Source organism: Rousettus aegyptiacus, unplaced genomic scaffold (genome assembly GCF_014176215.1).
Source record: "Rousettus aegyptiacus isolate mRouAeg1 unplaced genomic scaffold, mRouAeg1.p scaffold_m13_p_11, whole genome shotgun sequence".
In the NCBI taxonomy this organism is placed as follows: domain Eukaryota; kingdom Metazoa; phylum Chordata; class Mammalia; order Chiroptera; family Pteropodidae; genus Rousettus; species Rousettus aegyptiacus.
Genome location: NW_023416286.1, coordinates 4,327,242 through 4,353,064, shown reverse-complemented (window position 1 = coordinate 4,353,064; position 25,823 = coordinate 4,327,242). Strand labels below are relative to the sequence as shown.

Here is a 25,823-nt window from a genome sequence, read left to right as displayed (position 1 = left end):
TCAGGTGCTGTCTTTTACCAGGTGCATCCCACCTGGCTTTAACGATCTTTTCCAGTAACTAAACGAGCAACAAACTGTCCTTTGTCTTCACTCAGTGGCCGCCAACCTCCGTTCTTCCTCTGATGTTTATTTTCTTACAACATATTTTCAGAGCATTACAACATTTTAAAGAGGTCAGAGGTGGAGAAAGAACCCGTGTGTCTAAGAATCTTTTGAATAGATGGGGTTAGAAAACCTAGAGTATGATTTTTAAAAGCTAGACTATGATTATTGCATCCTATTATTCTGAAGTTCAATTTTTTGAAAATTACGAGTTTTGTTCTTTGTCCTGTAGCACATTAGCTTTTATCAAAATGCCACATAACCAGGTCTGTTTCATTAAAATCACTTAACGACATTCATTTAAAATCATTGAACGATATAATAATACTTCTTTTGTTAATGTATTCTTAAATCCTAATTATATTATACATCTAGTTATGTACACTATGTACAAAATTTCTTTTATTTTCACTAAGGTCAGGTAGGTATTAAGGGCTTTCTAGGACATGTTGAAGTATAAGCAGATTTTAGTATATCTCTTAGTCCGTAAGGTCTAATTTTGATATGTCGATGGGGGCTAAAAAATCTAAATATCCCCTTTCTTTCTTAAAAAAAAAAAAAGAAAGAAAGAAAGAAAGAAAGAAAGAAAGAAAGAAAGAAAGAAAGAAAGAAAGAAAAAAGATCTGGCTTCAGATGTTAGAAAGCTAAATACCAATACCTTCTTTTGCATTGTTTATGCTGCAACAAACCTAACTCTCTAGAAATAAACATGCCCTGGCAGAATGGGGAAAAGCTGAACAGAAGGGACACAAACGCCTTCACGAAGGTGACCTTTACCACACGTGCACGTCGAGCTGCAGTTTGCTCCCTTGGTTCCTGCACCACCACGTTCACTGAGTTTCTATTGCACGGTGGGCTTCATGCCGGGGACACGAGACATGGTTTCTGTCCTCGCGGGGTCACCCTCTGAATGGTACGATCCAATATGGCGGCCCCTAGTGCCACGTGGTGGTTGAGACGGGGTGACAGAACACGCATCACGTTCCAGAGATGTCAGCACGAGAAAAGAATGTAAAATACCTCGATCGTAATTTATATTGATCACACGTTAAAATGGTAACGAATTGGACATACCAGGTTAAAGAGTAAATGTTAAATAAATGGTAAATTATGAAAATCAATGTGCCCGTTTCCTTTTCCTTTTTATTAAATATTCTTAAATGACGTACATGGTTCCGGTATCGTAAGTGCAGCGAAAGCGGGAGCCACGGGGAGCAGAGGGGAGGTGCGGGGGCGGGGAGGGCGTGGGCGGGCTGTCGCCACTGGTCCCCGCGGGAGAGCTGGAGGGACCAGCAGCCAGGCAGGTGCAGTTTATTCTTGTAGGTGGGAAACGCGTGTGGAGGGTTTTAGGAAGGCGAGTACGATCCGCATTTCAGGGCACGTGGCTGGTGAATGATGGGTTACAGGGGACAAGGCCGGAGGCAGGGAGATGGGTTAAAAGACCTCGCAAACGTTCAGGTGAGAAGTGAGGAAGGCCTGAGCCGGGTCAGCAGCAGAGGCGGGGACTCTGCACAGAGTCAGTGAATATTTAGGAGGTCACCGATGGCCACCAATTAGATTTGGGGGGTGACGGAGAGAGATGGGCCAGGACTTCTCTCCCACGTCCAGTTGGGGGATTAAGTGAACGGCGATGCCACCAACTGAGACAGCGTGGGGGCGTACGCCGTGTCGATGGGAGGGTGGGCCCACTTTTGAGCACACTGCCTTTGAGACGACGCGGCGGCGCGGAGCTATGTCTGTCTGTCTTATTTTTAGTAATGGGCGCGGGAGTATGTTCAAGGCCACAGGGAAGGAAACAGAAAGTGACAAGCAGAAGGTGCAGAGGAGCACGAGGGTGACCGAGGATCTAAGCGCTGATGGATCAGGGAGGGTGAGGTCGAGGCCGAGGACTCGGGGAGGCGCCTTCTGCTCTGAATCGGAGGGGCACTGAGGGGGGCCGTGTGTGTTCTCCGTGAGGGGTATGAAAAAATCTCCCAGCGAGGGGCATCGGGGAGAGGAAGAAAAACTTTTTTTAGTTGTGAAATGTGTTCATGATAAGCTCTTATAATAAATAAAGTTGGACAATACGTTCCACTGCTAAGATTACGGTGAAACAGGTACTCTCAGAAGTTACTGGCAGAAGTGTCAATTGATACGGACCAAATGGAGGTTAGAACATGGCGACTTCCATCCCAATTCTACATGCCTGCAATCCACTTTAGAACAGAATATGTATCCCAATACAAGACATGAACCTCTGAGAAACAGCAAAGACCTTCTCTACGTATTGATATGAAAAAAATACCCAAGATTATTAAGTGTGAGAAAGCGAGTTACAAAACCATTTTTATAAGCTGCTACCTTTTGCTTAAAAGAGGGGTATGATAATATACATTTATATTTTCTTGTATATGCATACAAAAAAATATTTGTAGTAACCTCAGTGGGGTAAGGGAAGGCGGGAACGGGTGGATGAGGGGTGGGGAAGGGAGGGAGGGAGGTACTTTTTGTGTTTTAAATCATATGGCTATATTTTCTATTAAAAATGTGTATCCAAAAAAGTAGGTTAAACACTGAAGGAAAAACAGCAAGCATATTTACGATGAGGAGCAGCCTGGGTGTGGGGCCCAGACTGGCTTCGGCCCGGTGCTGTTCCCGGGCCTGTCTGTCCTTCCCACGTCAGCCTTGTATTCTTTTCCCCAATGATTTACCTTAAGTTATGTTATATAGTTTTTTTCTTATCTCTCAAAGAAAAGATGAGCACCAATTTTTTTTTTTTGGCCAGAGAGTAAAGGGAATATGGCTTCAAAATAAAATATTCTGAACCTGAGTCCTAAATGATCCTAATGAGAAATAAAAACAGATATGAAAAGATGCTAATAGGGCGGCAAATTAGAGCCAGAATTTCAGAATTTCAGAAGCAGATACACAAAAGTTTAATGAAGAAGTCACATTAAAGTGGCCCGAATTTGTACATTCTACGTCAGGAAGGCTAGAAGCCCAGAATGAACCAAATTAGGAACACAAAGGAATGCTTTGTCTGTTGAGCCACAGATGCCCGCATTGAGGTACGGGCACAGTCAGCATCTGGAACGGTTCACCCTCAGAAACACCCACGGAATGAACAAGGATGGATTCAGGACTGTGGTTAGAGCGCCGAACTCCTCTCGAGATTTCGTGTCTCTGGCTTCTCAGTCAGTGAACCTCACTTTTAAATTACAACGGCCATGAGTTAGAGAAAATAAACCGGCTATAAGTAAGAGATAGAGAACACCCAGTCACTCTGAGTTCAAGGCTTCACACCCAAATAAATCATAAAATGAGCACCCTGAAAAAACTGTACATTGATCACAGAATAACATGCTGTTATTAGTCTTGGAGAAATGACAACAAAAGGAAGAAGTGGTCAATTCCAAAGAAAGGGGGAAAGAATATTCTAGAAATTTCATAACTGTAACATGGATTTTATGTCCAAATTCCAGAGCAAATTATATAACCAGTTTTTAAGTACTTTGAAAAGGAACCAATGCACTATAGTGACCTCTTCTCATGTTACCGGATTAAAAGATCAAGGAAATACAGTAAGGAAGTTTACGAAATCTTTCATTAAACTTCCATAGATAATATTGAATAAGATAGACTTGATACCATGCTTAGAGGATTCATAATCATACACGTGAGTGTCTATTTATGTGCTTTGCACATAGAAAGTTCTTGGTAAACATTTATGTATTTAGCGAATATATGAATGATTAGCATTTACCAGTTTCCCCAGGTAGGCATCGCATGTCATACTGTAATTACTTTTATGTGCGTCACTCCCCTTGGAACATCAAAAAACCCTTCAGCCAGGATCTCATTCATCCTTTGTCCCCAGGGCCCAGTACTATGCCTGAACTAGCATGTACGCAAGTAGTGTTTGTAAATTAAATAATAATAATAATAATAATAATAATAATAATAATAATAAAAACAGAATAGATATACCCAAAGCTCAGTAAGGTTGGGAATAAAAATACTAAACTCACTTTACAAACGATAGCATGTTAGGACTACCCTTGCAAGGTGAATATAATTTTGAGCTACAGGAACAGAGAGCTGGGATATTGAAAAGTATGGAAACAAGCCTCTGTGAAGACCGATTGAAAAACTGGATGCTATTTTGGTTGATAAGAAAAACTTAGAAAGATCACGACCAGTTTCTTCAAGTCTTCGCACAGGGCTGCGGCAGTGAAGAAAGACCAGACACCTTCGTGTGCCTTCAGAGCACAGAACTAGGCAGATGGCACAGGTAGAGGGGAATTCTGTTACTGTATGAGAAAAGGTGTCTAGCAGAACCTTCTAGCAACTTTCTAGAGTTGCTCGCTAATGGAATGGACTGACTTTCTATACGAAGCTCCTTGTCTCTGAGAATTTCTGGAAGAGGTCACAGAAACACTGCACGCTTGAACAGACGTGCTGGGGGTGTTGGGGGGCATTCTTGGGTTGGAAGGAGGAACAGCTCGGGGCGCCACCCAGCTTCCTTCCAACGCGTGGTCCCTTCTAACGCGCGCTCCTATTATCGTCTCAGTGTAAATACTTCACATTTCCATATAATTTCCATCACGCACACTGTGTTTTCTATTTTAACATCCTTCCTCACTTTCACTTTGGTTAAGCGGTTTGAATCTAACGAATTCTATGCTGTTTTTAACCATTGATAAATGTGTTAACCTTCAATTACCACCTTTCACTAAATAATGCTTGGCTCAAATTTAAGTGCTCCCCTATTTTTAGTTAAACTATACAGGTTTAATTGCCATCCTGCACCACGTCTCCATTCAGATTTATTTTTCTGCTTTTCTTCATCACAAACTCACCTCTTCGACTTTTAGCTACATTCCAAACAAATCGCACATCTCCAGAGCATCCACACAGCTAGGCGTTCGAATACTTTGAGAGTAGGCCATCGAAGACATGAATGTATTGGAGGAAATGCACCTTAAATATAACTGGTTGGCTATTATACTGTTATCTGTAATTTTTTGTGTGTGTCTTTACTAATAAGCACAGTGCCTTAGAGAGCAACTTTTCTTTGCAGATTGGTTTCCAGATGTAGCTGACTTCTTGACATTTTTCTGACATCCGTTTGTGGGGAAAAAACCAAATAAATCTAAGTACCACTTTCTGAAGAAACCAGATGGAGGAGTAAATGACTATATTACAGTGATTAACTGACATGAGGCGGAATGAAATCATTCAATAACATGAAAACAAGTGAAGAGTTATGATTACAGTATGGTTTATGGGCTAAAAGTGGATTCGGAAACACAGCAAAGAAATGCCTCGTGTGTGGTCCCGTGATACCTGTTCGCCTCTGGTGGAGTGCTGTGCCCATGTCATTACTATTAGGAACTGTATTCTTGTCCACTTCGCAACCTCGGTCCCAAGCCTTGGGGAGGGTTTGGAACATTGGCAATGCTTAATGTTTGTTGAGTGAATGCACGAACAAATAAATGGACTTAGATACGGGTCAGTGGCATCGGGGACGCTGATAGCTAAACTAGATGAGAAGGATTAAAAAGTCAATGTCAGCAGTGAACTGCTGTAAAGACACGAGGAAATGAATCTTGAGGAAATGGAATGGCTTCCAGCGAAGAGAGGAGCGGTCACTCGATCCCCAGCGTAAGTCAGTGAGATGAAAACAGGGTGTCCGAGAAAATCAGGGAGGCGAATGCGTGCCAGACGGCCGTGGCATCCGTCCCTGCACTAAAGGAAGCAGTGAGACCAGCTGTGTTTGGAAGGCGTCCGCTGAGCGAGTCCACTCCACGTGAAGCGGCAGAGCCCGGTCGGTACCGCATCCACCTCTGCAGACCACGCAGTCGGGGGCGCTGTGGCCCACAGACTCTGTGTCTTGCCCTACGTCACGTGATGGCATTTTAGGCAGAACTGGGATTGGAATCCAGGTTTCCTGTCGCTTGGCTTTGATGTCCCTCTGATGCTTTACCCTGGGGGATATGTTCCCCCAGGACCTCAGCGGATGCCTCACACCACGGATGGTACCAGACTCGGTATCCGCTCTGCTTTTCCCGCACGTTCAGGCCGTCTCTCTCAAAGGAAGCGATTACCAGTTTTGACTTGGGCGCGTCTAACTGCCGCCATCACCACTCGTGTGTCTTGGGGCAAGTGAACTAATCGTGACTTGAACACAAGCTCTGTGATACTAAGACAGTGGATCTGATAACTGCGACAGCTGCTAAGTGACTAACAGGCCGGTAACGTACACAGTGTTGAGATGCTGGACAAAGGGACGGGTCGCGTCCTGGGCGGGATGGGGCGGGATGGAGCGGGACGGCCCGAGGTTTTACCGCGCTACTCAGAACGAACGGCCTGCGACTTAAAACTTACGAATCGGTTATTCCTGGAATTTTCCACTTAACATTTTCAGACCACGGGTAACCAAAACAGCGGAAAGCAAATCTACAGGGGAGGGAGCACGGCTGCCATAGTCCAGAAAAGAGCCCCAATTCCGGCCCTGCTGCCCGCGGGGCCTCACAGGCTCGCCCTCCTCCCAGGCGCTCAGGCCTGATCCGGCCTCCAGGGCTCCTGGAAACTTCCGGGAGAAGCATTTGCTGGAGGTGGGGTGGGGTGTGGGGAGGGTGGGGGGTGGTCCCCGCCCTTCCAACAGGCCCCTTATTTCCCATCATAATCAGTTTTCTTCAGCTTCTGTTTACCCCTCCAAGGGATATAAAATGTATCCCGAAGCGGTTTCCGATGGGGAAATACAAACGTGCAGTTATATTTTTAAAATAAAAGCACGTTTCAGTCGTGGTTTAACACTGGAGACGAACCTCAGTGCTGGGAGGAGGGAGCAGGTGGCGGGGACGCCAGTGGTTCCCGGGGCTGTGCCTGTCAACTGTGCCTCATTCAGCCCCGGGGTGCCGAGGGGCGGGAGTTTGAGTGACAGTCCCGTGACTGGGCACCGGCGTGCGGTTCCGGGTGGTGGAGCTCAAGGCACGTGTTATCTCCGCAGATCTCACAGGGACACATGTAAACAGGAAGAATTTTGAGTTAATGCTATTCCTCAGTTTGGCCAGAAGCCCACTCCATGCCCAACGTTCACGGCCTATAAGCGAACAACCCATCAATTGTAGCAGAGGCTTGAGACTTGGGAAAACATAGGTGTGACCGGCCCAGGGGACGAAGTGCCTTGCCAGCTTTTCTAAAAGGAGAAATGACGGTCGGAACAGAATGTTTCAGCCAAAAGTTTACCCAATTGGGATTTCTAGTTTGAGTCTTCCAATAACCAGTCAGGGTTCATCTTCTTCAACCTACGAAGTAAGTGGCTTCTGATTAAAAGCCTGGCAGTGGCCTTGACTGAGGGGCGGATAAGGGCGAAGGAAGCTTTGTCAAGAGAGAAACACAAAATACCCGTTTTTAAGGGAAGAGAATGCAAATGTCAAGGTAATTTGCTAGAACCAACAGCTTCACTTACTAAACATATAGTGTTACTTCATGGTCACCTGTGGATTTTTAAAGAAAATATTTACAGTCACTTTTGGGAAGTATTCTTGACAAAAGAAGAGACAAATACTGTTTTATGCTCAAATTGCTATAAAATAGTTTATGCAGCTTTATGCTAACATGTTAATATTGTCGTAAAAACTTCTGTCAGGTCCTAAATACTTGTCATCTCATGTTATAGTTCCTCACAATCACAGAACCTTCTAGTTAGAAGCTAACTGAGGAAACCGAGGCCTGGGAAGCCCCCCGTTCCAGATGGAGGTCTTGACGCATGGTATTCTGCATAGTCCCGCCACAAATTAACGCAGGACGGGGAAGGGCTACTTCAGGAAAATGAGCGTCGTCCAAGCGAAGTTAGAACTTCTGGTTTCCTCAGCGTGGCAGAGCAAATAACATGAAAACATGCTGCTAAAATCAGATACACCGACTAAGGCGCAGTGTGCAATTTCGAACATGCATAATGGAGTTTGAAAGAAAGAAGGGGAAATTACAGAACTCCTGAAATTCCCCAGGAATTGACGACCTGAGGAGACATGAGGTGACATGACAGTGGCCCTGGTGGAAAGGACTCGGGGAGCAGAGGCTGATCTTGGGGACCTAGGACTTACCTAGGAAGTAAGATATATTTTTGTGGATTTGTACCAATGGAGTACAGCTACGAGAGCATTTCATAAGCATGAAGAACACCACCGTCGGGGACCAACGGTTATCTCTTGGGGCGGGGGTAAGAATGGGGGAGCGAGGGGCACGGAGATTCAGCCACATGCACGAGGCTTAATTTCTTGTTATTAGCATCTGTTTTATTCTGAGGGTGGGTACCTAGGTGTCTGTTACAGTATTTTTTCACTCCTTCTTTTTGGAGTATTCGTAATTATCTTTTTTTTTTTTTTTTTAACTTAAAAAACCCTAAAGCTAGATGAACCACAAATAAAACATGAGTTCAAGGAGAAGGCACATTCATTCTCGGGAGAGGTGAAGAAGTTGGCGTCCTGACCTGACGGTGGAGAGCTAGGGGGTGTGCGCGGAAGTCACCGGCCTCCTTCCTGGGTCGCACGCAGACTTTGCGAGATTGGAGGCGCTGTTTAAATGATGGACGAGCGCTCGCAAAACCAGAAAGAAACGCTCTGCGCTCAGCGTCGTCAGTGGTCCCCGAGCTGGAAACAGGGGACCAGGAGGGGCGCCGAGTGGGTCAGCACGGGGAGAGCCGAGTGCCGCTGTGGGCGCCGTGGTCTCTTTCGTTTTTGTTTTTTAAGAGCCCTCACTGAGCCCTTGCAATATGTAGCAGGATTTTATTGAATTACACGTGTGTGCACGTACACACACACACACACACACACACACACACACACACACACAGAGATGGAGTACGTTGTCCCCAAAACAAGGGACAAATTAGGATTCTAGGGGTCCTACCAAAATGTAAATTCTATTTTACGCCAAATTGACCTTCTAAAGAGATTTCTAGGAAGCACTTTGGAGGCCAAGTGAGATTTTCAAAATAAATTCCACATGTTCTGAAAATGGCAGGATCGACTAAAAGTCAATACTTCAAAATCCCTATGTTATGAAAGCTGTTTATTATTTATGCGACTGATAAGTATAGCATTTCCAGGGGGAAATAAGAAAACGGTGAGATTGCCCAGAGAAGGGGCTACGATGGCAACGAGCGGGAAATAACGCATCGGTTTTGTAAGGACTGGACGTGCTGGCTCTTGGGCCCCCCGTCACGTTGCGGCAGGTCCCTGCCACGCTCGGTTCTTCTTTTACCTGCACCCCTCTCACTTCGGGGTGAAGTGATGTCTCCCGTACACTTCTCTCCTGTCTTCTTACCTATTTAATTCCTCTTGGCCGAGACTCTTCTGCCATAGGCAATGTTCGGATTTCCCCCGTGCTATCTCCTCCTGCTAATCGTTACACGCCCAAGCAATGTATGCCACCAGGCAAGGGAACCATATCGTCTTCATTTCATACCAGGAAACTGGAGCTCGGAGAGGCTGAGTCACTTGTCCAAGGCCCGATAGTAAGCGAGAGGTACAAGTTTCAAACCCGGATCTTTCTGATTCTGAGGACGTGCTCTCTACGCCGCCCACGGCTTCACAAATACCATGTTGGCGCCCGCTGTGTGGCTGTTACTGTGTGAGGTGCTTGCCGTATGGTGTTGAACATAAACTACAAAAATACAAATGGTCCCCGCCCCACATAGCAACAGTTCCTCTCCGACATGTTTCTAAAAGTTTAGATCTCACGTGGCTCTGGAGCCACCTGCGCCAGGAACCAGACTCAGCGGCACTAGCTGCGGTTGGTTGTTTTTTTAAATTGCTGAGGTTTTCAACATGAAGTCCCCCTCGGAAATGCTGACGATGTCCCCCGGACCTTCGTGTGAAGCTGTGACACAGGTGCCCATCTTCACCGGATGTCACTCGGCACCACAATGGGGCGCGGACCAGGCTTCTTCCTCAGACGCGACCCTGCCTGAGTTGTGGGCTCTGGGGCTTTTCCCCACGGGGCTGATCGTCCAGCCGGTGAGGGCCTCCAGAAACCACCGAAATAGTGCTGGGTGTCTGGGCTGCTTGATACTTTTACTGGTAAATAACTGATGTGGCTTTCATTCTGAAATTCCCTTTCTGAAAAGCTGTGGGGAAGCCATGAAAATAGTCCCTTCGATATAAAAATATTTCCATCATAGTATTGTTAGAGAGGAACAAATGTCCAATCGCAGGTAACTGGGTGAGTTTATCAGCTCTCAGGGAATATTACCACTCCACCAACTATTATGGTAGTTGTGGACATATCTCGAGGTGCGTAACAATGGATCATAATAAGAATTATTATAATAATCTGGAACGGCGGGCCTCCCAGGCCTCGGTTTTCTCAGTTACCTTCTAACTAGAAGGTTCTGTGATTGTGAGGAACTATAACATGAGATGACAAGTATTTAGGACCCGACATGTCTGGCTGCTTCCCCGGATGAGGGATGAGATGCAGGAGAAGTACCACGGCAAGAGCATAAGAAGAAAAGAATTGGATGCTGCTGCTTGATATTTGAATAGCTTTTGTTTTTCTGGAAAATAATTCAAAACATAGAATATGATTAATCCAATTCAGGACTCTGGACAATGTCCTTTCTTGGGGGTGTGGGAAGGTGTGTGGGGGGACGTAGAGGAGATAACGTGAGGTACCTTGGCACCACTATTCACGTCACTCCCCAGCTCGAAGCCTGGATCACCCCAACTTCTCAGCTTTCATATTTTACAAGCCAAGATATTTTTCTCCTACCAGAATGGAATATTTGTATACATAATGGTATTTTAAAATTTGATGCAGAGCATAACGATAGTTCAAGGGCTAAACACATTATCCTGATTACTCTAAATCCCTCAAAGATAGATTTTTTAAATTATCCTTTCTCATCCTTTACAAGGTACCACATTACGATTTGTTAAGCTAGATATATAGTCCATGTGAAATAATAGTTGCATGAAAACCAACATTCTCTGCCATAGCAATTTGAATCCTGGCCTATAGAAACATGATGTGAAAAGATCATTGCCTAAAGGCGAAATAAAAGCTAGTTGAAATTCCTTTTTCTATTTTCCTTTTATAATCTCTAAACATAACATCTAAACTGTCATCATGAATGCAGAAGTATATTTACATGACTATAAATCTGTCGAATTAGTGCCATTTGGAAAAATTCTCAGAGAATTTTTTAAAAGCCTTAGAGTTGATAACAGAGTGTTGGCTCAAGAGCCAGGAGACAGAAATTATTTTTATCACTTCGCTCTGAATTTACTGAATAACATGGATCCAACCAGGATGCTCAAAGTGACCTTGCTTCCTGACTAATTTGGGGGGGAATATTCTGGGAATCAGATTATATATTTATTATTATTATTCATTAGGATTATTTATGTCTATAGCACCTGGTCTTCCTAGGTGGTCTCCCATCCAAGTACTAACCAGGCCTGACCCTGCTTAGCTTCCAAGATCAGACATCGGGCTTGTTCAGGGTGGCATGGCCGTAGACCATGAACTGTGGCTCCACTGGGGTATGAACCCAGGACCTTCTGAGTGTAAAGCAGACGTGCTAACATCCTCAGATTATAATTTTTGGACACTTAGCAAAGTTTGTTTGAGACAGATAAACGCAAATGCAAACAGTTCCGTATATAGAGCCTGTCTAGTATATATTATTACTGAAGAGCAGGAGTTAAAAAAAAAAAAAAACCCAGAGGTTTAAAAGATTGGTTTTCACTTTGCCTATTCTATATTTCAGTTAGCAGTATCGCTATCCATGAATCACCATAAATAATCCAGTGATGCTGGTTAGGGGTGGAGGGATGGGGAAAAACTCACGTATTAGTCGCCTACTGTATACTAGGCTCTTATATGTGTTACCTCCTTTATCTTCACAACTGTCCTACGTTATAGATGAGGAAATGAAGTTCAGATCGGCTAAGAAACTTGCCTCAAACCACAGGGCTATTGAAATCTATGTGTCTATTCTGTCTCCACGCCATCTTCGCATCTCGGTCCCATGCTTCCGATAGACTCGTGACACCGAGCTTTGGCATTGTGCCTCCTAAGTATCCCTTGAATGTATCATCTGTCCAGGTCAGGCCCTTACTAGTTCTCACTAAGTCCAACACGCAAGTTTCCAATGGCCCCTCTCTTGCCCTGAAGTTTATTTTCTTTTGTACAAAGATGTGTAACCTTAAGAGTTATTTTTTCTAAAATACAAAAGTGTTTATGTCATTTTGTTGAGTGTCTCGCTTCCTCCTTGGCTTCCAAGTTAGCTAATGAGTAAGTGTGACATCAGCAAGATGACAGACGAGGAAGCTCCAGGCCCTCTTTCTCCCACGGAAATGCTAAACAAACAACAACTTACGGACCGAAGAAGCGATAGGACAGTTCGTGGCATTTCTGCTGGCCCGGACCCACCACCACGCCAGAACAGCGCGACATGGACGGGAGGACGCCACTCAGCCCCTCGTCCCTCCTTGAGGACAGAAGAAAGGAATGGAACTTGCTCGCAACATTCAGGATTGTCTGAGGGACTGGTTTTGATCTGGCCTGACTCAGAGCTCGGATAGGAATGGAGGCATATTCTGGATATTGGATTAGAAGTTGCTGAAAACAGGAGTGGGTACAATAGCCTGTGAGAGCTTTAGGAAACTGCAGACCCACGGGCAGCTGATTGCGAGAGATTGCAAAAAATACATAGTCGAACATCTAAGGCCTTGAGAAGAAACAGGGATGAGACTCTATAAGCGGCCGTGTGTATAGGAGATTGGGCGAGTATAAAAATCATATGCACAAGTGCAGGGAATATATATCCCCAGGAAAAGTCCAAGAGGCTGATTAGTCGAGCTCTTCCTCTGTGCAGAGGCAGGCCGCAAAGGCTGGGTGAGAAGAAAGTTTTTCAAAGGATTTTTTCAACAAAAGATCACAAGGCGTACCAAAAAATAAAAATAAAAGGTAAATATGGATCATTCGAAGGGAAAAAATAAATCTCCAGAAACCAAACCTAAAGAAATGCAGAGTTGGAACTTACTTAACAAAGACTTTAAAACTATTTTTCTATTTTTTTTTTAAGTACGCTCAATGGGATGAAGGTGGACACAGCCAGACGCCTAAACAAATTCACGAAAAAATGCACGAAGTGAGACTATCAATGAAGAGATCAAAATTATATTTAATAAAATAACCAAACGGAAATTATAGAGCCACACAAAACAATAACTGGACCAAAAATTTCACTAGCGGGATTCAACAATGGAATCAAACAGGCAGAAAAAATAATTTGAAACTTGAAGACAGGTCATTTGAAATCACTGAATCTTAGAAACAGAAGGAAAAACGGAATGAAGAGAAGTGAAGGGAGCCTATGGGACTTGTGAGATACCAACAAACAGACCAATAGATGTATTATGGGTGTCCCAAAGGAAAATAGAGGAAGAAAGGGGTGGAGAATTTATTTGAGGGAAAAAACGGTAAAAATGGCTGTAATTTGAAGAGAGGCAAGGATATATACATACAAGAATCTTAACAAACTCTAAGTAGGATAAACCACGAGACCCTCATGGAGACACGTTATAATCTTAAAACGGCAGAAAGTCAAAGACAAAAAGAGAATCTTGAAAGAGCAGGAGAAAAGTGGCCTGTCGTGCACAAGAGGTCTTCAGTGAGGCATCGGTGGGTTTCTCGGCAGAGAGCTTACAGGCTGGAAGGCAATGGGCCAACAGATTTAAAGCACTAAAAGAAAAAACTGTCAAACAAGAATACTATCTCCAGAAAACTGCTCTTCAAAGATGAGAGAAATTAAGGCCTTCCCAGATAAACGGAAGCCCGAGGAGCTAACGCTAGACCTGCCCTACATGAAATACTAAAGGGATGGCACGGTGGGGACCACACGAATTTGTGAGTCCTCTGGTACAGGCCGATACGTGGACAAACGCTAAAACTCGGACCCTTGTAGTTTCGATTTGCAACTCCGCGTCGATTCTTTTACAGGATGCAAAAGACAAAGGCTTACGAATATTCGTAAATCTATGTTAACGGGTACACATATATAAAGGTGTAATTTGTGACACTGATGATGTAAACTGGAGGCGGGACAGAGACATAGACAAGTAGAATTTTCCCGTAATTGAACTTAAGTTGTTATCAGTTTAAAATAGATTGTTATAACTTTAGGATACTTTATGTAATCCTCATGGTAACCATAAAGAAAATATTTATAAGATATACTCGAAAGGAAATGAGAAGGAAATCAAAACATGTCACTATGAAAAAAAATGAACTAAGCAGAAAAGAAGGCAGCATGGAAGATAATGAGGGACGAAAAAGCTGTAGGACAAAAAAAATTTTTTTTTTAATGGCATTAGTAAGTCCTTCCCTATCAGTAATTGCTTTAAATGTAAATGGATTAAACTCTTCATTCAAAAGACGTAGATTGGTCTAATGGATTAAAACAACAACAACCAGAATCCAACCTTACGCTGTTTACGAGAAACTTACTTTAGATCTAAGTATCTGAAGACACAAATAGTTTGAAAGGAAAGGATGGAAAAAGATATTCCACCTAAAGAGTAACCAAGGGTAGCAAACCGATATCAGGCAAAATAAACTTTAAGCCAAGAACTGTTATGAGAAACAATTGAGACATTATATAATGATAAAAAGGTCAGTTCACTAAGAAGATATAATAATAACATATGCACTGAACATCAGAGCTCCTAAAAATGTGAAGCAAATCTTAACAGAATTGGAGGGAGAAATAGACAGCTCTGTAGAAATAACAGAAGTTAACGCTTATGAGCGAGTTCTAGTCTACCGCCTGGCATGTAGTAGGCACTCAAAAGTGTTTGGAGAATGAATGGACGATTGATCTGGTGTGTGATTCTTCTATGAATCACAGCCATTGGTGGGGTGTGGGAACCAATGCGATTTATTAATGTAGAAATGGAGATTAAATTAGGCCAGGCGACCCTAGTCAATGATGGAACGGTCGAAATTAGTATCTGGGGACTCCTTGTAAGAAGTCTACATTTTTAAAGGTGTTCAGAGGGATAAATAAAATGTACGGCACTTAAAAATAGTATCAATGGCTTGTATTCTCCTGGGCGTATCCATGCATATATGTATCACTCATCATTTAAACATGAGACTAATGTAGGTGGACATCATCGTGATGGGAGGCGCAGTGGTTCCTGCTGGGTGCTGAAGGTTACCCAACTGTGGAGGCTTAGTGGGACCACATTCCTCTCTGTTCCTGTCCCCAGACCTCACCGGGGCTCACGTCCCTGAACGATTAACTTCGCAAAAGTGACTACAGGTAGAAATGACCTTGATGTTGGCCCCGGGCCATAGAACTTTTTCAGTTCACCCGAGTCCCCCTCAGAGAGCTCGATGTGCACAAACCCAACGTCTGCTGGCTGGGAACTCCCCACAGCAGAGGAAGCTGGGTCACTATAACTGAAAGGACTCGTGCGGCATTTTTCCGGGGCCTCGATCACCCCGCTTTGGGCAGACGGCCTTGGGTGTGATGAGTGTCGCCGCGGCAACAACAGCAATCATTTCACAGGAGCAAAGGCGGTAGCTCCAGACGTGGCCAGACACGAACCTGTGGCCAGAGTCCCTGGATGGGCCGGGAGAGAATGTGTGAGCAGAGGTGAGGACAGGCCCACCGGGACGAAACCTGAAGCAGGGGCCTGGTGGCGTCCCTTAGCCCAAGAAACTCCTGGAACCACAGTGGACCTTCACGTCTGCATCTCATTTCTCGTTCCCAGTGAACAGAACGATAATATCCCCATTTTACTGATAAAGAAACCAAGGGACAGAGGTCACACAACTAGCAGACTTCCGTCTCCCAGAGCCGGAAGATTTTGCTTATTTCTAATCACTTTAAATGCTGCTGTTCTTTTAAAGGTCACATCATTGGGTAGCTGGCTTTTTCTACGTGTGCGTGAGTTGGAATTCCCATGTGTGGTGACAAGGACTCTCGTCTTCTATATAACGAATATTGACTGGGTAAATTCCAAAAAAAGAAAAAAAATCGGACAACAAATTAAATACTTAGGTACCGGCGCCTTTTGCACACTGACCAGAAAGATAGACTTAGAAATGAGTTGATTTGTTTCTGCTGAGTTAACAAGCCCACATGCGAGGACATCCGGAAATAGGCAGCCCAGTAGGACTTCGCGACCACGTACAATGTGTGTGATGAGCCCAGGAGCTGACTCACTGCCACACAGGTAAAGTGACCTCGCAAAGCCCCGCCCTCGCCACGCGGAGCCTGGGCGAAGGAGTTCAGGTCACGTCGTAGCTTCTAAATGCGCGATTGCTTTTCCTTTAGGAGAAGGTAGAGCTCACTCTGCAAGTCATCTCTGTCTAAAAACGAAGAGATGTTTAAAAGAAAGAAAAAACAGAGTGCTGTTTGATATTCGCAGCTAATTATCTCTATTCCGGTCAGCCAGCACACGCCCCACACCCGGAGGAGAAGCCACCATCCCAAGAAACAGCCTCCGAGTGGCACCACACCTCAAATGATTAACGTGGAAATGCATATTTGATTATGGACATGACAGGTCAGGAAGGCTAGACCTGCCAGGAGTAGGTGTGGGAGGAACTGCTATTAAATATTTACACGGCACCAGTGTCCAATACGTAGGCTTGTGCCAGACACATGAAGTCCTTGCCTGCAGGAGCTGGCCGGCGGTTGTAGAGCTGGTTAGTCCTGAGATATTTGTTACGTTGTTTCATCAGGCGAGCAATCTACTCCAGACATCGAAGAAGAACTGGCATTTCGACACGCTTTCTTAGGAGCCAGACTTCAAACCTGGTTATTTAACGTACACGTTGCATAGACTTGTCACTGTATTAATAACTTAAGGAAATTCACCTTTCTTCTCCGACAAACTTCCGGTTCACTCTTTATGCGGAGTCCCTTTTTCTGCCTAAGCATCCCCGTTGCTACACAAACACGATCGCATTCCCTGCTGTTGTGGCATATACAATAATACCAGAGAAAGTGGCATGCTTTAGAAAGTTTTGGTTCTATACATCTGTGTTGGCCAAAAACAAATTGTCCGATAATTGTGGCCATTCATACACGCAGAAGCAGAATACATTAACAAAGCGAAGTGACTCGAAAACGTGATGAAACCTGATGAACACGCGGAGAGCTGACATCGGTTATCACCCAGGACACAGGAAGTGGGAAAGGAAGTGGGAACGTGGCACCACCTTTGATGGAAAGAGATTCTAGCGGGCTCGGATGCTGCTCGGAGGGCACTGCGTCGTGCTTAGCACTTTCTGACATCTCCGAAGGATTTAAAGTAGCTGATAACATCGGCCAGAAACCAGCCCTGAGGAACCGGCAAATATTAGGGCGAGGGTGACGTAGCAGGAGTCCAGGTGACAAGGGACCTGGAGGGAGGAGGAAAGCGCTTCCCCTGGAAAACGAACAGTAGGGAAGATGATTGCTTCTTCGGAAATCATTTAGCTTTGTGCAGGTTACCGATAGCTAAGACGGAGCTCATAGCTAAGACAGGCAAAGCATTCATTCATTCACTCATTCATTCATTCATGGGATACACAGTTTCTGCCTTCCAAAGGCTTGGAGTCTGGGCAGAGAGGGTGGTGATCACGACAGATATGTATAGAATCAAATACCATAATAGTGCAATGTACAAACACCTGTAGAACAAAAGGTGGGATGTAACTAAACTACCTGGGGTGGGAGTGTAAGGGACAGTTGGAGAGGTAAGGTGACATTTGAGCTCAGTTCAAACAAAACAGGACAGTCAGAGAAAAGCGAAGTGGGCAGATGAGGAAGGCTGGGAGAAGGGTCACCAGCGAAGGGGCAGCAGGGCCAGGGGCAGCGGGTGGCTGTGGCCGGAGCGCTCACAGAGGGTCCAGGCGCAGGGACAAAGCCCTCCGCCCAGCATGGACCAGGGCCAGTCCGGGAGGGCTCCTGCGTCCTCGTCGCCATGCTCAAGAGTGCAGGCGTGACCCCAAAAGTAAAGGGGCTTAAACATGAGAGAGGCACTAGCAGGAAGGGAATGCAGCTGCCACAGGGTCTCTCGGCGCTTAACAGAAGACGGAGCAGCATCCGAGAGAACGGCTTCGGCGAGGCAGTTCTAGAACACAGTGGGTCCTCAGAACAGCAGAGACTCTTAGGAACAGCTATGGTTTTTATCCTACGTTAGAGGGAAGATTCTAGGGCATACGGGGTGGCCGAGGAGTATGGCACAGCTCAGGGTGGGGCATAGCATTTTCCCGAGCACCTGCTGTGGGCAGAAATCATTGGATAAATGTCTCGGGAAGAAGGAAACAACAGAATGTCTCACCCTCCTATTCACAAAACTAAGAATTAAGGTAGAAAGACAACAGAAGCGTGACAAAAGACAGCACATTTATTAGGAAAAATCATATAGATGTATATTTCTTATTACAACAGAGTTGATATCTTCCCCAAAAATGTGCTACATTTTTGTAAAATGAGTTACATGAGAGAATTTACTAATTCAAAGTATAGATAATTTGTACCCTTTATAATGACCTTCTGATTACTTTCTGATTTTTATAATTAAATTATCTTTTACAAGGGACTTAGCTATACCACAAACCGAGCTGAAAACGAAGCTACCTTCATTGACTAATGCTGTCTGGATAATGAGAACGTATCATAAACCACTCTGGGTGTTAAAAACATAAAATCACGTGGACGTCTGCTAACCGAGATGGTCTTCCTTCCTGATCCTTTAAGACTGTCTTCTGCCGTACGCCCCCGGACGGCGGTAAGCAACGTTCCCGAGGTTGCCCCAGCACAGGCTCTGCCCTCTGCGCGACTTAGTCATATGGGTCACTGAGCCTATTCAAGTGAATACAAACATGGTCCTGACGAGAGAAATCCTCTTAAGGCAGGAAATATGAGTCTTATCCCCCGCTAAGGAGCCTACGGACGTTTTCACTGACAGAGCTTCTAAGAGGAACCCCGTATGGCTTACATCATGAGCTGGTCTGAGTGACAGGGTGACGGGGAGATGTTTAAGGCCCCCAAGCATGCTGGGGTCTTTCCAGGGCTTCGTTTAGAACAAGGCACGTTGGACGCATAAAGGAGGAAGCACCTGCCAAGTACCTGCCTCCCACATAGCACGCACCTCGTTGGGCTCCAGTTTCTCAAAGAACGAGGTTAAGTTCCCACCTTCGGGATCAAACCATGGCTATTAAAACTCCATGTGTCCAGGCCAAGTGAAACTGGATTAACCAGAGTCTGAATTTAATTTTAGTGAGATTTCCAGATTTTATGAACTACCCTTATTATGACCGTGGCGGCAAGGAAGTGGTCTCAGATGGGCCATTGGATGGTTTGGGACACACGGTGATAGGCCCGGAGCAGGGCTTGGGAGCAGGAGCTGGAAAGATCAGAATTGCTCTGTACAGGAGAGGGAGAAGAAAATGAAATTCCAGGGGTGTTGCAACAGAAAGAAATTTGAAAGGATGGCGGGGAAAGGAGTCACCGAGATGGCTGGAGGTTGAGGAGTGCCAGCTGGGCGAGCACTGAGAAGCTCAGACGGCGGGGCGGGCAGAAAGGTTTTTAAAGGACAGGAGCGTCCAGTATTCGGTTGGAAGCGTGTGTGTTGAATGAATATCGAAATCCTAGGTCCCTGTCGCTCCAGAAACCTTCCGGACCTGCTGTCCGTGCAGAGGCGGTGGTTGAGTTTTTGTTTGTGGAAATCAAGAAACCAGATGAAACTTCACAGAGCACAGGGTATAGACGGTGTTAAGGAGATAATGAGAAAATGAGAAAATCCATAAACGCCAAAAAAGAACACACCAAACATTAGCAGGAGCAGGAACTTACGCACAAGACATCTGTCCCCGAAAAGCTACAGAAATCTGGGAGCGGGCCTGGGTCTTGGCTTGCAGGTATTGGCATGGAAACTTGATCAATTTCGATTTGAAAATTTTGAGAACAAAATGCTCCCAGCTGACATTTGGGTTCTATGGGGTTCTATGATCTTCTTTGCCTTCTACTACTTCAAAGCAAAACAACATTAACAACAACAACAACCCTTCTGCACTTTCAAACTTGTGCTTAGAAGAAATTAGCATTTTTTTTTAATTTGCTTTATTTTGATCCCTTCAGGAATCCTTTTCCCAAAGCAGTGGTCCTCCCTTTAGAGGTGTGGAACGTACCATCAGACAAGTGTTTTAACACAGAACAGTAGGGTGACCTATTTTCAGGGATTAAATTGAGCCCTGACAATTACTTAAAAAGTATTGCATTTCCCCCAGGTGAGCAAAATATCCACTTTTCAACGATAGACGCAGGCACACGGCTACTCCACAAGCTCATGTAGGTCAAGTGCACTGTCTACACTCCCTTAAATCAGGAGACTTAGTAACTGATTTTTCATTAGAGATTTGGTAACCGGCATGGAAGAAAGGATCCATCTTTTTGTTCAATTACTGAAATATATGGCTGTAAAGCTGCTTGGGGTTATAACTTTTTGAACGTGAGAAAGGAATAAGCTTCAGAGAAGATCTGGTGAAGGAGCACTTGAAACTGAGACGCTGTGAAATCCCATCACGTCTCTAATTTGCTCCCTTAACAGTCCACAGATTGTTTTCTATCTGCCTCAGTTTCCCCATTGTGATGTGGGGATCTCAGCCTGTGAGGACAATGACAATTTAGTAGGCCTTCACCTTTCAAAAGGAACATATCTCTAGACCTTTCCCCCCAAAAAGAAAGTGTTGATATAGGCTCCAGGTGTCCCCTGGGTCAGGCCTCTGAGGAGAGTCATGTTTCAAGAGTGTCTCCTCGAACTGAAGTTATTTTAAACTGAAATTCCCTTTCTCACTTGATTATTTTCGTCAGAGAAACAGACTTTTTCCTTCTTAAGGACAGAATGAGAAACAAAACCAGCCGAGGTCTCGATGGACCCATCGGCTTGGCCCCCAGCTGAGCGTCTCACCAAAAGTGGCGGGCGCGTGGAGGCTGAGTAAACACAGGCTGGCGTGGACGTCACCTGTCTCTGGGGCCCACACAGACAGCGGTGGGTGTCATTTTCTCCTCTCTTTCTATGTTCATGGAAAATGACCCAGAGTTTCTTAAACTCAGTCTCCGTGATGCTCTCGTGAGGGTGGGCCTGGGGCGCAGGAGACCCAGACGTGGCTGTCCGTGGGGTCTGTGTCTCCTCTGTAGAACGAGTGTGTTGAATCAGCTGCTCACAGATTTCTGTCACATCCATAATTCAACGATTCTCTGAATCTGCGCTGCGCTCACTGCCGAGTGACTTATTTCCTCGTCTAGGTTCTTTAACCTCATGACCACTGAGCAGTTTTTGTGGCCTGAGTTCTGAAAAAATAGTAAATCTCCAGGGCTCAAAGGCACACCTCTGTAAGATCCATAATTAGGAGGGAATTAAGAATTAAACTTTTGAAGAAATGCCATAGGTTCTCTAAGGTGCCTTGTTATTGATTAAAACAGCAACAGAGATGACGAAAAAACTGAATTAACTCACTGATAACCAGAACTAGCAGGGTCCAAGCTTGATGAATCCATATGGCTTAAAAATGGGTGCATTTCTCCCCACTTTCCCAATAATGACATCAAAATATTTTGAAAGCGAGGTACACTTCTCACCCCATTGTATTCCACTTTGGATGAAAGTCACGGCCTTTCAAGTCTTACAACGTGTGTTAAGTCCTAAGCCGTGCAATAGTTTACGGTGCCACATTGAAACGGATGCCACACGCTACCCCACTCAGCGACGGGGAGCAAACAGCAGTGTCCTCCCAAGGTTCGCAGGGCTCAGTTCTGGAGACTGGGTTCTTGTAAACTCTCTAGCCAAGGCAGGGACCGGATCAATCCATATCTTGTGCACAAATTGTATACATATTAACCTATTTTATAGTGTTTGCTAATCTCAGACATCTACACTTCAAAGAAGCAAGACCTTCAATGTGCAACTCAACTCTAACTCCTCAGAGAGCCATGTTTTTCATCTCCTTCTACACACTGTGTCTGCAGACATAACGAAAGCGACATGCCGTGCTGGACTGCTATCCGAACACCAACGGTTCGTATTTACTGTCTCTCTACGCTGCGCGAACGCAATTAAACGAGACCCTAACACAGTTTTAAAGCGTTGATGTGCAGACTGAGCTGGGGAGCCTTTCAAGAAGGAGAGCGACCATAAAGAGTCGACCACGGCCCTGAGAGGCTTCCCTCCTGTAAGTCCCCAGAGGCCGTGGTTGGGCGGAAGGAGAATCCACTTGTGGTCGAGACAGCAACCCCCCACTTCCTGTTCAACCTCCTGTTAAGTCAGCATCATTACTTTCGGCGTTGGGGAATTTTACAAGAACCTTTCAAAGAGGGAACCGTCACTCAACAAATCACCAGCCACCACGCTCACGCCGCCTGTTTCCTAACCACCTAAGTGGCATTTGATGACATTTAGGGCGATGCACCAAACCCAGCTCTGTAGCTGCCTCGTCTACACCAGCAACACTTTAAAGATAAAAACCACCCCCCACATTCCCGGCGGTGGGGGGTGACTGTGGATACGGGTGTCACGCTATTTTCTTTTTGCTTGCTTTTCTTTTTTAAAGTTCCCCTCCACTGAGCGCCTTAGACGGATCCTGGGTGGGCATTCGCTGCATCCCTTCTGTCGAAGGCAGATTTTAGGCCGTCTGCGCAGGCTCTGGGTCCGGCCGCTTCCTCTCCTTGCCCATCCGTGTCTGTGCACCTGGGCGTGTCTGGTATGGGATCAGAAGCTGGCTTATTGCCAGTAAAATCGCTCCTCTCATTACACGGATTCATTAAATGTAGTTAAGCATACAGATTTAAGTCACCTACTTTTTGTTGAGGAGGGAACGACCAGCCTGGGGACATCTAGAGTAGCAAAGTCCTCTCTCACTTAGCAGAAATTAAGACAACGTGCAAGGCCCTGGCTTTGGGACGCCTACGATCTTCCACAACTGCATAGCTCTCTATTTAAATAGTGACGTAGTGGTTTATGACATCTTTATTTAAAGCAAGTACATTCTGGCAATGTTTCTTTTGAGAAGTTGCCCAACTGCTATTTATTTGGATGGATGTGATTCAATAACCAAAGAAAAATAAGTCAGTACAGCTTACCCTATTTCTGACTAATGCAATTTCTTGCGGCACTCAGTATCACATGTGATAGTCACCAACTTTTATTGATCAGAAGTTTCTATATTTTATACCACTTGTATGCTTGGAGTGCATTCGTTTTTAAGGACGTAAAGCATTTCTCGTTTATGCAAGTGCTACCTGTGACAAGCACTGTGGCCCTGACAAGCACTGTGGCCCAGTTAGGCAAGGCTGGTATAACAAGTCACCGCAGGCCGCGCGCTTGGACAGCAGACATGTGTTTCTCACAGTCGTGGAGGCTGGGAGTCTAAGATCAAGGTGCTGGCCGATCTGACACCTGGTGGGAGCGCTCCCCCCGGGTTCGTGGGTGGCCGTCTCCCTCTACGTGTCGGACCGGCACTCCGGTGTCTCCCCTTAACAGGGCACTAACCCCATTAATGACGCCTCACCCCTCACGGCCTGGTCACCTTCCCAAGGCCCCATCTCCAAACAGCGTGCAGTCGGGGAGCGTGGCTTCTGCATGAATGTCACGGGGACATGAATATTTATCCGCGGTACATTGTTATCATTCAGAAAACTGGTCCAGAGGTGGCAGAGGTCCCAGTATTTTACCCCGTGTTGCTGAGCGGGAGTCTGAACGAGGCCTGGAGATGGCTGGGCCGGGCGCTGCACCTGGCAGGTTGCCTGTGGGAACCAGAACTCAAGTCCCAACCCTCCTGCCCAAGAGCACGCTGACCTTTGAGAGTGCTGGTGGCTGCTCTCTGTGGGAGGGAACCGGGTGGCAAGGGGCAGGGGTGGGGCCCTACCATAAATAGCTACCGCCTGCTTCCTGCGTGTGAAACATGGAACAGCTTAAGGAGAACGTCGATCTTTAAGGATCTTTTCTGGTTCCTTTATGTCGATAGTTCTCCACCAGGGGATGGGACAAATGTCATACGGATCTGGGGAAGAATTTTCATCGTGTGGTTACGAGTCGGGGCCACCTAGACTTACTAATTAAATCTCCAGCACCGGTACCTGCAGATTCTGGAAGAGCCCCTTCGGTACTTCCGTATTTGCATAAATGATTAAACACAAATGTCACAGCTAACAAACTAGTATTCTCTTAGCAACACAGGAGTTCACAACTCTCCAAAGACTGGAGACGCTTCCTGAGGTGGGCCCGTGGGGAGGGACATCCAACCTGCCACCCTTCCCCACTTAGCTGTTTGTTAGACAAGGAGTTCCCAACCTCCGTGGCCTGTAAGAACCCAGGCCGCACAGCAGGAGGTGAGCGGTGGTGACCAAAGCTGCATTTGTATTCGGAGCCACTCCCCCGCGCCAGCATCACCGCCTCGGCTCCGCCTCAGCTCATCAGGCATTAGATTCTCATGGGCGCACCTGCCCCTGGTGCCACAAAGGTTGGGAACCGCTGTTAGAGGGTGCAGAGAAGAGGCACGTGTTACAAAAGAAACCGATCTCCAGCAAGGAAACCCTAGGGAGGGGGACGATTAAGGTCCCCTGGGACTTTTCTGTAGACAGATTCATTGCCAGTTAGGGCTTCTGCGCCAGATGACACGGTGTCGGCATTGCCATTGGCTAGTGCGAAAGTGAGGCTTATAATCCTGGTCGCCACGGAAGCTTGCACTCCCACATCGACGCGCCCTGCTCTCCTGGTAAAAAGTTAGATACGAGAACGAACTGCTGCGTATCGGTGCCTCACCCAGCCCTCGCACGGCGTTTCACATAAAATACATTCCTCAAGGTGGTTTCTGTCTTCGCTGAATACATGTTATCGTCCTTCTCAACTCTATCTGCCACTTACCTTTGGACACTGACTTTGACACTCACAACCTAAGGACTGTCTCCTTAAATTATATCTTTCTTGCCCGTAATTACTCTAGAAGTGTCGATTATCCAGGAAGGTGACTTTCGCCTCTCCGAGGTGTCAGGGTAGGGGAGAAGTGTGTTACCTGAGAGCCGAGGAGTGCCGGCCCTACATCCGATCACGTGACAGCAGTCCTCGGCACGTGTGCTTCCTGCGTCTCTGCCCTCGGCTCCCAGAGTGCTCAGCAGCACATCAGTTGAGCAGTTGTTCAACACAGTTAACACCTCCTGTCCCACGCAGGACGGAAAGGTTTTCAAACGGCGACCGAACAATACCCTGACCGCCTCGCGATGAGAGTTTTTACATGCACGTCAGCTAAAAATGGCTCCTCATTTAATCTCATGTTGTGACCACGTACTCCCAAATCTGTATTTTTCTAGATGTTAAAAAAAAAAAAAAACTGAAGGTATTCTAATTAGGTTTTGAAAGCAAACATTTTTTCAACAGCCCTAAAACATTTGAAGTAAAAGAATGTTGGGGCATGGTCATTTCTTACCCAACCGAATGGTCATTTACCCCTAAATATTTGTTAGAAGCACGTCATTTATACATTCACTTAAAATGCTTAAAAAGCCTCACAGAAGCGTCTGTGTTTTATAACCTTACCGGCAGCCTATTCTTACATCCGCATTCTATATCACGTGGATGTAAAAATGCATGATATTTTCATAGTTTAGATGTGAATATACATATTTGGAGCATTTGTTAAGAATGGGAAGAAAAAAGAGGCAGGATCTCGCA

At 45.6% G+C, this 25,823-nt stretch overlaps 1 protein-coding gene and 1 pseudogene across 4 annotated transcripts in view; both read right to left on the bottom strand.

Annotated features, from left to right (window-relative positions):
- Positions 1-25,823, bottom strand: part of FRY (FRY microtubule binding protein) — a 344,350-nt gene that overhangs the window by 227,342 nt on the left and 91,185 nt on the right. The gene's annotated exons all lie outside the window — the stretch shown is intronic.
- LOC118609707 lies at positions 11,496-11,611 on the bottom strand (annotated as a pseudogene).